General features: G+C 45.0%; 1 protein-coding gene across 1 annotated transcript in view; it reads right to left on the reverse strand.

The window, feature by feature from the left end:
* Window positions 1–16,277, reverse strand: part of CACNA1C (calcium voltage-gated channel subunit alpha1 C) — a 626,645-nt gene that overhangs the window by 577,706 nt on the left and 32,662 nt on the right.

Raw genomic sequence — 16,277 nt, forward strand, 5'->3', positions numbered from 1 at the left:
AGTTCTGAGTGCTGTTCTGGGAGTCATTCCTGGACCAGCCTGGAGCCTGTTCTCCCAACCTTTCCAATTACTTTCTGAGCCCCATAATTCCTATTTTAAGTAACCTTCTCTTAAAATAGCTATAGCAGTGTCTGTTGTGGGTCTGAACCCTACAATCCACAACTCCACTATGCAACAGAATATCCACAGTGATGAACATGTTCAGTAATTCTGGAATGTCTGATATGGTAGCCAGCAGTCATTGTGGCTACTAAGCACTTGAAATGTAGCTAGCACAACCAAGGAACTACATTTTAAATTTTAACTTACATTAATTTACACTTAAATAGCCACATATGGCTAAGGGCTACCATACTGGACAGCACAGGTCTATAACAAGAGAAAGACACAATGAAAAGAAAATGAAGAATCAGGTATGAGGAATGAAAATCAGTACTAACAGAGAACTTAATTCTAATCTGTAAAGAAACTTTAGCCCTAGCTGGTGTGGCTCAGTGGATTTAGCACCAGCCTGCAAACAAAAGGGTTTGATTCCCAGTCAGGGCACATGCCTGGGTTGTGGGCCAGGTCCCCAGTTGGGGGCGTGCAAGAGGCAACCACACATTGATGTTTCTCTCCCCCACTTTCTTCCTCCCTTCCCCTTCTAAAAATAAATAAATAAAATCTTTTTTAAAAAAACAATCAAGAACTGATTCAAATTCTGATGGATGGGTGGATTTTTTGATCAGAAAATAACCACCTATGCAAAGACATGTTTTCAAAACATAAGATATTCTAAGGCCCAACAAACAATATAGAAACCAGAAGTCATTCTGCAGTAGCTAATACTCTTGACAAGTAAATGACAAACTAATTTTCTCAATGGGGAGAGGAGGAAACTGACATTTTCCCCCAACCTAAGTTGGGCCTAATGTAGCCCCCAAGACATCCCAGCAGGGATGTAAGGCCTTTCCCCACAGCAAGCACCCGCTGGGTCTTCTCAGTATTTCAGCCACGGTGCTGTACATGAGCCTCCTCTGTCTCCTTCCTGAGCTATCGTCACATTCTTTTCAGCAGCATTCTCTTACTGTTCCTGCCTTTCTCATCCCTCACCCTGCTGCGAACACAGCTCATGAGAGGTAAGGATGTTCAAAACAGGCCCATGACCAAGAGTAGTGGAAGCTGCTCCAAAACAAGGAGATGGTGAAGGGCCAAGGACATCTGTGGCCATCTCCCTGATTCAATCAATTGGCACTGTCTTAGAAAAAGTGCCTCTTTTCTATTCTATATTCCACTTCCTTCTGATGGCCAGGGGCTGAGGCAGAGAACCTAGAGCAGTTCAGAAGCCCAAACCAACTGGAAGAGTGGTAAAGCTTAACTGGTACCCACCCCTCCTAGTGATTCAGAAAACTAAGCCTTTTCTCTGTTCTTCACAGGGCAGTGGGTCAAAAGGAGAGAAAGAGGGAAAAAAAAGAATCCTAGAACAGACTCCTGCTAGAAGTGAACTAGCCTCACCTGCAGACAACTGGAGGCCGATATCACCTTGGCTAGAAGACCATAATCACCAAACAATTTCCCCGGGGTCCTCAGGTCATATTGATATCAGAGAGCAGAAGGAAGAAAAGCAAACAGAAAACAAAAGAATAGATACAGATAGCTGAACCATACTTTCCAACCAAAGATAATAAATTTCAATAATAATAAAATACTTCTTTCACTTATTTTCAAGCAGAGAGAGGAGGGGAATCTCTTGCTATCTGAATGAAGGCACCTATCTGTTACCTACCACCTGGGATGGCAAACCTAAATCACAGGACCTGGGGGAGAACCATTTCAAGTTTATCAAAAGTGAGCATTTTAGCTTTTTATAATGGAAGAGCAGCCTTTGTAATGAAGACACAGATCCAGCCCTGACTGAGCTCAGGTGCTTATTTAGAAAAGTGGGAAATCCTTCAGGTTGTTGATGTCTGGGATGAGCAGGGGTTGTGCAAAGCAGCAGCCTGGCACAGCACTGATGGGGCCTATTTCCCACTCCTCCTCCCTTCTGGCTTCAGCGGGTGAGTGCCTGCAAGAAGCTACACCCCAGTGTTTGGCCCCACTTTATCGGTAGGAAAACAGAGTCACAGAGTGACGCACCTTTCCCAATCACCAGGACTAGAACATGTGAGGCAGTGCTATCTTTGGGAGGACAGTTTTTAGTCTATTCTGTGGCCTCAAACTCCTTCCTCTCACCCCCTGAGAGGATGGGTGACAGGGAGGCTTGGCCACTCCTCAGACTGCCTGCTTACTGCCACCTTCGAGAACTTATCAGGAACTCCTCTAACTCTGTTTCATGCCTGGGACGCCCAGCCATAGCCAGCAGTCTGGCTCCGAGGAACGGCAGAGCGGTCCTGCAGCGGGGCACCACCCAGCTGAGGCCTGGAGCTCACTGCTCACAGACTCAGCCCCTCGTGGCCACGAGCCTTCCTGATCTTCAGGAGAGCTCTGCCCAGAACCCTGCCCAGGCCTCGCCCACTTTACCAGAGGGGACCGTGAGCCGATGAACTCAGTCAGAAAATCCACTTAGCATGCCTAACCAGAGTTTTTAAGAAATTCTAACACTTCACCTCCCGTCTCAGAAGCTATCCTAAAGGGAGAACTGGAGAATCTGGCAAACAATGTGCCTACTTGGATATTCATCACAGCATGACTTATAGCAATGCCAAACTGGAAATCACCTAAAAGCCCATCACTGGGGGAATAGTTAGATAAATCAATGCACAGCCATATGACAGACTTTTAGGGAGCCATAAAAATTATGGTTTTGCAAAATAATATAGAAAAATATTCCAGAACATAAATTTAAGCAACAGAAACAGTCCAAAAATATATATACAGTAGGGTCCCAGTTTTTCAAGACATACTCTTTCACACAGAAGAAAGACTAAAACAAGCACATCAAAATGTTACTAGTGGTCATCTTTAGGTAACAAGTTAGACTTGTTCCCAGAAAGACAGATCTGCCTACCATACAGGCCAAGGACCCCGGATGGTGCAAACCCAGGCTCTGCCGGTTACTAGCCGTGTGACTGCACCAGCCACAAGGCCTCCCTGAACCTGAGATGGCCTGTCTGTAAAATGGGAATCATAACAGTGGCTACCACACAGTATTGCTGACACAATCAAATGAGCTAAGAAATGTAAAACTCAGGATATTGCTTGAAAGTAGGAACTTTATAAGCACTAGCTATTTTTATTACATTAGCCAAATTCTCTATGATATATAATTCTTGGTAATCAGAAATAAAACATTGTCATTTTTTGTGTGTGTTTTTAAAGTGTACTTGTGAAATTTACTGTGGCCAAACCAGCCTCAGATGCTGACCACCAGTGGGGGTGGAGAAAGGTGATGTACACAGACCCCACCGGGCAACTAGCTGCCCCGCTTTCTCACCTGCCTGGAGCCTCTCCCTCAGAATCCCCAGTACCACAGGAGAATACAAGCACCGGGCAGCCATGGAAAAAAAGAAGTCCACGAAAACTCTGTGTACACGCACCTCAGTGTGGCCCTCTGTTGATTTAAACCTAAGCCCTGGACAAAGGAAAATTTGCACCCTGTATCTCCAGGCATGTCTCTCTGTAAACTATTTAGGTTTGGGGTAAAATGAAATGGTTGATTTGAAAATTATACAAAACACATGGGCAAGGGCCTTTCCTTTTTCTTGTCATCTTAACTTTCTAACGATTCCATGTAACAGCAAGTCGGCTTCGTGAGGACGAACAGGCACGTGTGCATGGAGTGAAAGGCACCAGGACTGTGAGCAGGACACCGGGGCTGCAGCCTGACATCTGAGTGGTGCCAGCTGTGCAACCGTAGCCCTTCCAGGAAGTCCCAGCAGAACTGGACGTCAGAGGGAGCGCGTGGCTCTCCTCCAACCACACAGCCTGGCAGCACCAAAACCCAGGCCCCTCACTCTGCGAGTGTCGCTCACACCATCAGCCGCACCAGCAAGTACTAACATGTATGTTTCTCCAGGGCTCAATTTACTCACCTGTAAAACAGGTGACACATTCTTCACAGGATAATCATAAAGACAAAATGACATTATGTCTACGAAAGTGCTACCCAAATATAAAGTATTGCTTAATAAGAACCATTCCACAGATACCCACAGAGAGCCTGAGTACCTCATCTTCAGGGAAGTGAGATAAAACATGAAAGTGTTTCTTTTTTAAATCTTTTCCCCAGAAGCATACCCTCCACACTAAGCAGTCACCTATTAAAAGTTCCTGTGTCTCACATACAAATAGTAATAGAGTCCACTGGTGGAAAAGAGAAACTACCCAGAGAACTCAGAATACGGAGAGTTCAGAGGCCCCCATAACCAGCGCTCGTTTCCACGCGTACTCCCTGACTGAAAGGCTCTGGAAAGCTTCCACCGTCATGGGGCTGACTGTGTGGGGAGGGGTGCCTGCACGTGTTCACACTCAGAAAACATAACACAAGCACACCCGCACCGATGGTGCGGCCTACTCCTGGGCGTCTCTAGTTCTCATTAAGGCAGAACAAAAGAAACACATTAGCTGACTTCTCTACACTCGGAGGCCATTTAATAACGATGCTTTGTATAAAGTATAATGCTTCTTTCATTTAGAAAAGTCAAAGCCATTTATCTCATTAATCCCCACAAAACCTCTGCCAGACAGCTGGCAGACAACAAGGTGGAAGGCAGGGGAAAAAATAAGCAAGGCCCCCCTGAGACTGCTGCCTCTGATAAGTATTAAACTCCAAGTAGATCTGAAGCCACCATGACCGTTCCCTGAGTTCGGAGGGAGGACAGCCAGGCCAGAGTCCAGAGAGTGAAGTCCAGTCCCAGCTCATCGCCTATTTGGTCTGTGCCCTCAGGCAAATTGCACCCCTTCTTTGTCTCTCAGTTTCCTCTTCTTTAGAACGCAGAGGCTCAGCCAAGCACCATACGAGGTCCAAGATCCGCTGAGCTCAGTGCTCAGGTCGCAGAACTCTTTGGTCCAGGCATCTCACAGCTCCCATCACTCCTCCCCCACTGGTCAAAGCCCCACCAAGTCCTCAGTGCCTAGACCACCTTCCCATTGACCTCAAAGACCAGGGCTGATGACGTGGAGGGACAGGCACCTCCCACTGCCGCTGGCTGGGTCCTTCACTAGAGAGGCCGCCTGGGAGACCATGCGCTCAGCTGTCCTAAGTGGCTGCCTCCAACTTGCTTGTGCTTACCAAGCTAAGGGGCTGCTGAGCTAAGAAGGGCAACACAGAGAGTAGACCCCCCAGCTGTCATTTCTTTTCTAGTTCCTTATCCCCGGGTTTTCCCAGGACTCCTGAGGGATCAACATGGTTCATGCTTCACATGGTTCACATGGAAGTCCTCAAAGCCAGAGAGCATGTCATACCCATTAGGATGGTAGTATCAAAAAAATGGGAAAATCAGTGTTGGCAAGGACATGACAAAATTGCAATCTTTGTGCACTGCTAGTTGGGAATGTTTAAAATAGTTCAACTGCTATGGAAAAACTGTATGATTTCCTAAAAAAAATATATACAGCATTACCATATGACCCAGCAATTCCACTTCTGGGTACATACCCCAAAGGATTGAAAGAAGGGACTCGAACAGGCATTCTTACACCCACACTCACAGCAATGCCACTCACAACTGCCAAAAGCAGCAAACAGCCCAAGTGTCCATTGGCAGATAAACAAACAGATAAGATGTGGTCTGTACATACAATGGACTATTATTCAGTCTTAAAACGGAAAGAAATTCTGACACATGCTATGACATCAATAAACCCTGAAAACATGCTCAGTGAAATAAGCCAGTTATAAAACAAATACTGTATGATTCTACTTATATGAGGCACCTAGAGGAGTCGCATCCATAGATACAGAAAGCAGAACAGTGTTTGCCAGGACTTGAGGGGAGGGGAGTTAGTATTTGACTGGGTGCAGAGTTTCATTAGGAAGATGAAAAATTCCTGGACAGGGATGGCGATGATGGTTACACAACAAGTGGATATACTTAGTGCTATTAAACTATACACTTTAAAAAGGCTAAGATGGTAGATTTTGTTATATAAAAATTACATAATATAAACATATAAAACATTTTATTTTTTTAGAAAGCCAGAGAGGGATGAGTGTTGGATTTAGAGCTTCAAAGACATTCCCAGAGGAAAGCGATCTGAGGAGGGAGGGCTGTCTTCTCAGGAAAAGAAAGCCAGGAGGTGAAGGCATTTGGAATGAAGCTGCTCAGGAGTGAATTCAGACCCATCTGGTGGGGAGATATGCTGCAGGACAGGCCCCTGCCCCTACCCAAGGCTTCCCTGCACAGCCCTCTGTGCAGGCCCTCCGCATATGACACAGGCCCAGAGAAGGATGCAAAGAATTGGGGTCATAAATTGTTTTCAAATATCAAATAAATCACACATGCACACACACAAACATGCCATCACAGTGGAGTGAAACCAGACTCACATCCAAATACATCTACAGAGTTCTCCAGCACCACTGAATACCATCAGTGTCCTATCTCTGGTTAGAAGAGGTGGGTGAGCAGAAAACACTAGATCAATCCATGGCATCTCCATTGCTTCTGTTTAGTCCAAAAGCTCCGTTCTGGGCACTAGGAGTACCTCCATGGTAGGCCACAACCTGATCATCTCTGCAGCTCTGGTGCCTAGCCCAGAGCTGGACACATCAGGTATAAAAAGAAGTGTTTGCTGAAGGAATGCAAGTTCTCCTCAGCCTGCTGATAATTTTAGGTGAGGAGACAAACGACATGATCCCCACTGCTAATGATGGAAACAAAGCAGAGAGACTCACATGGCACCTATCCAATGAAACCCAGGCCAGAACTGACTTATCCAGCCCCCCCTAACCCTCCAATTACTCTGGCCCCTTAAGTCCTTGGAGTCTCTTGCAGCCAAGAACCTCTTGAACTCTCTCCCTCCAGGTGCATTTCTTTCCTGTCCTTTTTTATTATTAACTTTTTTTATTACTGGCTTACTATTGGGGTGACATTGGTTATTAAAATTAAACAGGTTTCAAGTGTACATTTTCCTGATACAACATCTTTATATTGCACTATGTGTTTACCACTCAATGTCATGTGTTCTCCCATCACCCTATATTTGACCTCTTCACCCTTCACTTTCCCATCTTTCTTAACCAAGCTTCCTTTTCTCTTCTTTCTGCTTGGGTTTTTATGACAACTTCTAGACCAGTAATATCTGACCTCTCCTGGCTCCTCTATTCCACCTTTTTCTCCTTGGAGGACTAAGGAAACAACTGATGAGGACCCTCCTTGTGTGGGGCAGAGACTCAGGGTAGTGACTGACACCTAGGTTGGGGGTCCTTGGAAATCCAAGTTCCCTCCTCGGGCTTCTCTCTGGTGTTGCCCAGATTTCCTCCAGGCCTCAACTGCACCTAACCCTAAGCCAAAAAAAAGTAGTGGGAAGAGAATGCAGGTAAGTCCATCCTGCAGAGCCCAAAAGTAGAAGGCAGAGGTCAATGCATTTCCATTCCTCATAGCAGAATGGTGTTATGATTCACAGAGCAGAAACCAGAGCTGTAAAAATGTTGTAAAACTCTACAAGTCTCTAACTTTGTCACTGTGTTCAAGTTACTCTCCTCTATGTCCCATAGTAATTAGAAGGGTCTGATGAAGACAAATCGGATCTGGTGCTGATCTATGAAGACGGCAAGGGAAAAGTGGGGAAGCAGAGTGTGGGATGTGGGGATACTGAAGCTTAAGGACAGACTGCAAGGGAACTGAGTGAATAATGGCAACCAGGAGAGACAGCAGGCAAGTCTGAGGTTAAAAGCACAAATCAGCAGTCATATGAGACCAAAGTTCCTATTCTATAGGGCCACTCACAAGCTCCACGAGCCTGGGCAAGTTATTTAATATCTCTGAGACGTAGAGTTGTTTCAAGGGTTTAAATACATTTATAAGCACTTAGTGTGGTCCAGCCTTATGAGAAGTTCTCAGTGAACAGCAGTCATTAATTAGAACTGCTTTAGTTGTTGATGTTGTTATTAAAGTGAGCTGAGGGCCTGAGGCTGCAGCAATGAAGGAGAGGGGTGGGGACGCCACAGGCCTGAAGAGGGCCATCAGGCTCAGCACCAGGAAGGCCTCTGCGGGCACCCCAACACAGCCCTTTCCCCAAATGCCCACAATCCACAACCTTCCACATTTCCACTGAGGTGCTGACAGCTCCAGTCACTCCCACTTCCTAGTCCACTCCCACTTCAGTCTGAAGAACTAAGGATAAAGTATAGTGGGTCTCCTCCCCATTCCTCCACTAAAAAGCTGTGTGACTCTGGACAAGTTCATCTTCCCCTCTGTGCTTTAGTTACCTCATCCATAAAATGAGGGAGATTACCAAATGATCTCTAAGGTCCTATATACTTCTTGACATTCACTGATTCTAGAATTCAAATGTGGGTGGCAAAAGAGTTTATCATTTAGAACATGCTAGCAAGAGAAATAGGTTTCCTGGATGGATCCTTAGAGTTCCCTACCCCATCCATGAATTCCCTCCTTTAATGATAATAAATACTTGAATCTGAAAGGTGTCCACCTACTAAGGCAGTCACTGAAATTGGGCCACAACCCTGAGTCTCAACAAATAATGGCTAATGGACGGGGATTGCCATGACTTGAGGGAGGGACATGCAATGTTTACAGCCCCATGGGGCCCTGCAGTGGGGCTGCAATGCCTACTGACTTAAGTTACCCTTCCCGGCCCTCTCTGGCACACTCAACATTTGGAGCAGGATGCCACCAGAATCACAATTATGTGCTTATTAGCTACTCTTGAACATCTGACTCATTTCGCAGCCTTCCCATAGGTGGTTTTCCCAATCTGTGAAATGGAGCTAATCACAACCAGCTAACAAGGGATAAATGCATATATATGGAGTCTTTGGGGTGACCTGGAAGCATCCTTCTAAAGATGAGAGTTACCTAGTTTTCATACATGTAGAAAAGGTTATTGGAGCAAACAGGGTACTTGTTTTGGTCTGCTCTGTGCACTCAGCATTCCACTAAGAAAAGTATCCTTTTGGTACACAACATGGATAGACTACACATAGTTTTGTTACTGGGTGGTCCCCTGGCCACCTGAAGCTGCAGGCCCTACTTGTTCAGCATCATAAAAGAAAGGCAGTTTTTTTAAATAAACTATGGGCTTATGGCCCTCATTCAAGATAGCAAATACCTGCTCCAACTACCCAGTTGAGCCAAGGATTTTATGAAGCCCCCACCCACTGACTATGTATCAAATCATCAGTGATACATAGTCATGTACAGGGGTCAGCAATTGGGAAGAGGACAGCAGCTGCTGCCTCCTAGGATATGGAGTCTGGGAAAGGAAATTCCTTGCATGACCATGGAGTTACACTTCATGCACACACTCACACATACACACACATACAAATATGCATGTACAAATACAGTGTCCCTAGTGTGTGAGGCACAGAACACCATCATCTTCCTCTGTGCTGTTCAGGGCATTTATCACTGCTTCCCTTCTATCTGCATAAGTGTGCATGTGCCTATTCCCCTGCTCAGACATAACCCTAGAGCACAGCCTCCCGCCTCAGTCTACTCTGTAGCCCCCCCCCACCCCCAGTGCCAAGCACAGAATGAGTGGTCAAGAATGTCTGGATGTATGCCAAGTATGGTCCTCTGGTGCAGAAACTGTGGGAAGCACAGACAAGAAGATACCCTCCCTGCCTCAGCAAGCCATCAGCCTCCTCCAGAAGGAGAGGCCACAGTTGCACATCCACCCACATGAACTTGCATACTCACTCTCCAGTAACATTTGCCTAGCCAAGGACCTTGCTCTTTCAGAGTCTGTAACTAAATTTGGACCTGAAACCAAGGCAGCCAATGTGAAAGTGGCCCAAAGGTTAGCTCCAGGCAGCTTAGATTTGAAACCATAGGTCTTACCTCTGCCAGAGCACATGTTTTTGAGCTGTCACATCAGTAACTAAGACCCCTCCCTCCCCCATCAGCATGGCTCCCACACTCTGCACCCACCAGCAACAGTTTTAGGTGAAGGGAAGAGCCCACAAGAGATCAAGTACCATACTAGAAAGAAAATGAGTGTTGGAATTTGACATATCTTGCTTTGAGTCTCAATTCTCACTTTTTAGATGTGTGATCTTTGCAAGGTTAACTTTGCAAAAGTTATCATCAGCTTGCTTAACAGTAAAGTGGGCATAATAATGTTATAAACAAAATAGGACTTATTAATACAAATTAGTGCTCACTAGTATTTAAGCCAACACTTTTTCTTCACTTGGCAATGATAAAGAGTGATGTGAGACACAAGGAGTTGCAGTCCGCCGTCCCAGCCACCAGAGGATGATGCTACCTGTCCTCTAGCACCTCTCCCAGCCAGCTCCAGGGCACAGATGGACTGCCTGTCTCAAAGAAAACACACAATTGCTAGTGATGTCTTGCCCCTTGGTGCCATGTCCAGCATTGGCAAGACTCTCTCACTTCCTTGGCGACAACAGCCCAGACCAGTCACCACACTGATGAGGTTATGCAACATCCGGGCTACTGGGAGACACATTCCATCTGGCTGGCAGTTTACAAAGATTTGACCTTATCAGGCTTGATTTAGAAAAGAAGGAAAGTTGAAGTTCCAGATGAAATCACTGAGCATGTATGACCCAATTAGGCTCACAGGGACTGTAACATTTGAATTTGTTTGTTTCAGGGATACTTTATGGGGGTGCTGCTGAAAGGAGGAAGGCCTTTATTTCTGCTGTCTCTGTCACCCTTTAATTCACTGGCACACAGGAGTCATTCTCACAAAGTCTCACATACCTGTCCTCTTGTACCTCTTCAGGACAGCCTCAGTCTCTCCATAAACTGATGGAAGAAAGCAGTGTGAGGAAATGAAAAGAGAAATGAGAGTTGGGTGAGGAAGGGGAACAGAATCAGCCATGGCAGAGCTGGAAGGGCCATAGAAGCCCAAGCATCACCTTCATAGGTGAGGGCACTCAGGCTAGAAAGCGAGCTGCTTGCCCAAGTTCCACAGCCAAGTCAAGGTCAAGTCAAAAGTTGAGCCCAAGCTTCCAGATTCCTATATGTTGTTTCTACTAATCCAGGTTAAAGTCTGAAGCTAGAAAGCACAGAAAAAGTAATCTACCCACAAAAACTGTTCTAACCACTGCCCTTTACATAGCAAAGGCCCAGGCTGGTAGGCTGAATAATGACCCCCTCCACTCCAAGATGCCCACGTCCTAACCCCTGGAAATGGTGAACATATGACTGTATTTACATGGTAAAAAGAAACTGTACAGGTGTAATTAAGCTAAAAATATGGAGATTGAGAGAGCATCTGGGACTATCCAGGTGGGCCCAATGTCATCACAAGGGTCCCTCTAAGAGAGAGGCAGGAAATTGAGAAGACACCACATGACTGGCTCTGCAGATGGGCCAAGGCAAGCACATAGCCTCTAGGAGATGGATAAGGCAGAGAAACAGATTCTTCCCCTGCAGCCCCAGGAGACATACAGCCCTGTGGACCCATTTTATATCTCTGATCACACAACTATGTATTTTTAAGCCACTAAATCCTAGGTAATTTGTTACAGGACTAATAAGAAACTAATACACCCTGCACTGGATACCTATAAAATCACTGCAAGTCAAAAGCAGCAGGAAGAGGGCACAGTGAAGCAGACTTGGTTAACTGGCCAATGGCCATACATAAGCAGTACCTTTGGGACTTCTCAAGGGCAAAGTCCCCCTGCCCTCAGCCTCTGCTGGTGCAAAACTGGTATGGCCACCTCAGCAACAGCAGGCCAATACCAGGAATCTGGGGTTATGGGCAGAACAGATATAATATTTTCTAGGTGTTGATTAAAAAATGGGTAAAGGAATCAAATAGATATTTCTTCAAAGAAATACAGATGGTCAATAAGTCTATGAAAAGATGCTCAAGATCACCAGTCATCAAAGAAATGCATATCAAAACTATAATGAGATACCACCTCTTTCCCATTAGGATGGCTACTCTAAAAAAAAAATCAGAAAATAACAAGTATTGATGAGGATGTGAAGAAATTGGAAACCCTTCCAAACTGTTGGTGATAATGTGAAATGGTGCATCGACTATGAAAAACAGTATGAAGTTTCCTCAAAAATTAAAAATAGAATTACCATATGATCCAGCAGTTGCACCTCTGGGTATACACCCTCAAAAATTGCAAGTGGAGGTTGGAAGAGATATCTATCTGTCTATATATATATATACTCATATTCATAGCAGAGTTACAAGAGCCAAGAGGTGGAAGCAACCCAAATGTCCATCTACAGATGAGTGGCTAAGAAAAATGTGGTATATACATACAATGAATACTTATTCTTCAGCCTTAGAAAGGAAGGAAATCCTGTCACATGCTACAGCTCAATAAATCTTGAGGCTACTATGCTCAATGAAATAAGCCAGCCACAAAAAGATGAATACTGTATGACTCCATTTATACAAGGCATCTAAAGTAGTCAAATTCACAGAACGAAGTGGAAGGGTGGTCTCCAGGGGCTGGAGGAAGGGAGAAAAGGGGAGTCATTGTTCATAGGTGCAGGGTTTCCACTTTTCAAAATGAAAAGATTCTGGATACCTATTTCACAGAAATGTGAGTATACTTAACACTACCAAACTGTTCACCAAAAGTGGTGAAGATGGTAAATTGTACGTCATGTGGTTTTTGCCACAGTAAAATGAGTAAAAATTAATAAAAAGTCTTTGAGTGCATGGCCCAGCTGGGGCCCCAAGGATTCTCATAACATAGCACCTGTGATGGTTCCCACTGCATGTGCCTTCACTCCTCCACTCACCGCAGCTGTTTTACCCATGAGTTCGCCTCCCCCAGGAGACCGCGAGCTCACAAGGACAGGAGTAGGGTCTAATTACTCCAGGTACCTCACCCAGCACCCAGCACGGTGCTTTACACATAAGAGGTACTCAATGAACATTTGTTCAACTTAATTTTTCAAAAGAGTGTGGCCTTAAGCTCCTCCACAATGCTATTCTGCCAGAGTGGTGTGTGTTGCGACCATTCGAGGCCAGACATGTTCACATGGGATTTAGGCAGATGGAAGAAAATTCGAGGAGCCGTAGGGGTGCCTAGTGTGCCTTTATTCATAGGTGGGGTAATCCACGCATGCTGCAAGCACGTGTTCACCAGCCAAAGTCCCAACTCCCTTATATACTAAATGCACACAAAGCTGGCAGGGTGTCAAAAGACTGCATCACAAAGTGTGACTCTGTGCATGCGGGCCCACTCCAGGTTATGGGAACACTGTTTCTCTTAGTTGCCCAGACATCAGGTGAGCGAGCCTGACCAAGTCCCTACATCAGAGGTGTCAAACTCGTTTTCACCAGGGGTCACATCAGCCTCACGGTTGCCTTCAAAGGGCCAAATATAATTGTAGGACTGTAAAAATGTAACTACTCCTTAAGAAGGGGCAAGGAGCTCAGCGCTGCCGCCAGGTAGAAACAAGGTGCCGGGCCGGATAAAATGAGCTAGAGGGCCAGATTTGGCCCACAGGCCTTGTGTTTGCCACCTACATGGTGCTTGTTCTACCACCCCCTCCATGACTTACTCCAGGGCCAGGGGCATCAGATCCAGCACCAAGGGGACAAGCAGGGGTGGATTAGGGCTTATGGAAGAGGCCAGACTGTGGTAAACACAGTATAGTTATTCTCTATATTGTCATAGACAATCACTTTTCTACCCCATGCCCTAGGCTTCTGCATGTGGCAAGAAACAGGTGAAATCACTAGAGAACACAGAATGAGAGGTAGATGCAGAATGTTTTACCTGGAACCGGAACAGCGTGGACTGGGTAAGGCTGTGAAGTACAAAGTCTCAGAGCCCCACAGACCCTATCAGAAGTAGTAACATGGGTCTGGAAGCCCTCCCCTACTTAATGAGCATTTCTTTGATTCATTTAATATCAAGAGAGGGCAAGCTCCTAGCTCCGTCTCACACACTGGAGCCCTCTGATATTCCCTCACGGTGTGACTGCGCAGAATAACCACTTCCACTGAGTGTGTTACTCCAATCACACTGTGTGTCGATGGTCATCTATGCACATAACTCAAGTCAACACCAGAACAGTGGAAAGATCTTTCTCCTCTTGTCTGGAAGCATAAAGTCAGTCCTGGGACCCTTGAAATATATGGGAGAGCCCTTTTCAGCAAGTCACACAGGAAAAAATGAGAGAGGGGTACCTTTCTGAAAATCTTGCTTTAAAATAATAGTAATACTTGCCCTGACTGAACTGGCTTAATGGGTTGCAAGTTCAATTCCCAGTCAGGGCACATGCCTAGGTTGCAGGTTGGTAGGGAATGTACAAGAGATAATCAACCAATGTTTCTCTCTTGCACTGATACTTCTCTCTTCCTTCTCCCTCCCTTCCCCTCTCCCTAAAAAATAAAATCTTTTAAAAATGGTAATACTTACAGAGAATTTACTACAGACTAGATCCTGTTCTCACAATTCTGCGAGTACATATATTGATTTACTTAATCCTCTCAACATTCCCATACAGTAAACTTTATTATTATGTCCACTTCACAGACAAGAAGACTGAGGAACTAATTAACTTGTGCAAAGCCACCAGTTCAAACCAAGTAGGCTGTCTGCAGAGCACGTGCTTTAATTGCTTCTCTTATGACATCTACAATTAGATCCCTGGCCTCAAGGTGTTCGTTTCCAGCTTCCTCCCCAACAAAACATACCACTTCAGGCCTCACTAGGAGAGGCACAGAAGTTTAAGGAGCTATTCTTAAAAATAGCAGTCACAAAAAAACTGTGCCTGTCTCAAGGCAAGACTCAAAAAAACCCCACATGCAGAGAAATGCACCAAACAAAACTATAATTATATAGGATATTTTAGTTAGGTATGTTAGAAATATGAATTACTTCTCACCCAAACCTCGTGAAAATTCATCCCATCCCATCTCCACTTAATAGATAACAGACCATCCAATGAATGGAGAACTGACCTGCCCAAGTGGGTGACCTACAGAGTGAGTGGGTGATAAAATGGGTAATGAAATTAAGGCATCATAGCTCTTGAAACCTTATAAGACAATACCCCTTCCACTTATGAAATCATTGGGAAATATTAACCACAGACAAATACTTTAAGTATGAGAATCTCTCAAAAGGAATATGAGTCAAATGCATAACACTCATCCTCCTTTTGTTTCTTTCTCTCTCTCTTTTTCAGAATCACAGAACAGGAAAAGATTTTGAGCTTGCTCATCCACCTTCTGCCACACAGCAGGTTACTGCTATAGTACCTGGGACAGGATCACCCCCTCACAGGACTTTCCAGGAAATACATGACTTAACCTCTCTAAGGAATCCATCCCCAGATCCCAAAATTCTGGAATTCATGGATTCTTTCTTCATCTCTTACCTAAAAATCCTACACAAAAATGTGAGACACTGTCTTCTTTTTCAGCATAACAAAAGAATATCTACTCCAGCACCATCATCTTTAAAACCATTTTTAAACCAACTTCTTTACATATACATAAACACTGGCTCTTCCCTTTAGGATTGTCCCCTTCAAGATACACAGCACTGATTCTTCTGGCTTCCCAAAGCTGTATTTTCCAATGCCTTACTATTTTATGGCTCTTATTGCAACTCTTTACATTCTTTAATTAGAAATGGAGTTCCAACCCAAACACAGAACTACTCATAGGAAGGACTTCAAAGCACTGGATATATTGGAAGGATTCTCCTCTGTCATGTTGGTACTTGGACTAAGGTAGGCTCTCATCCAAGGATCACACTTGCAATGGCAGGTAGGTATTAAGAATGAGCTGGTCCAGTCCTAGACCCATGAGCCAGGTGGAGGAGGTTTGCTAGTAAACTGAAAAGATAAGGAGTCAAATCCAACCAAAAGCAAGCAAAGTGGAGTTAGATAACCAGTGACCAAAAGGGTTTGAGCAAGGAGCGAAAATCCAGACTGGGCGATGAAAGATCAAATGGCTTGGAGCAAAGAAAAGTCCTGGATGAGAATGGCTTTGGAATCTAGCCCAGGATGCACGAGGTCAGACCCTAAGACTGAGTGCAATGGCAGAAACTGCTAATGCTCACAATTTTCTGTTCCTTTTTTCCTCCTGGGGTCACAGCCAGCCCACATTTTCCAGCCACCCTGGCAGTTGGACATGGTCTTGTGACTAAGTTCTGGTCAATGAAAAATGAACAGAAGTGACTGGTGCTACATCTAGTCCTG

This window comes from Phyllostomus discolor, chromosome 2 (assembly GCF_004126475.2).
Source record: "Phyllostomus discolor isolate MPI-MPIP mPhyDis1 chromosome 2, mPhyDis1.pri.v3, whole genome shotgun sequence".
Lineage (NCBI taxonomy): Eukaryota > Metazoa > Chordata > Mammalia > Chiroptera > Phyllostomidae > Phyllostomus > Phyllostomus discolor.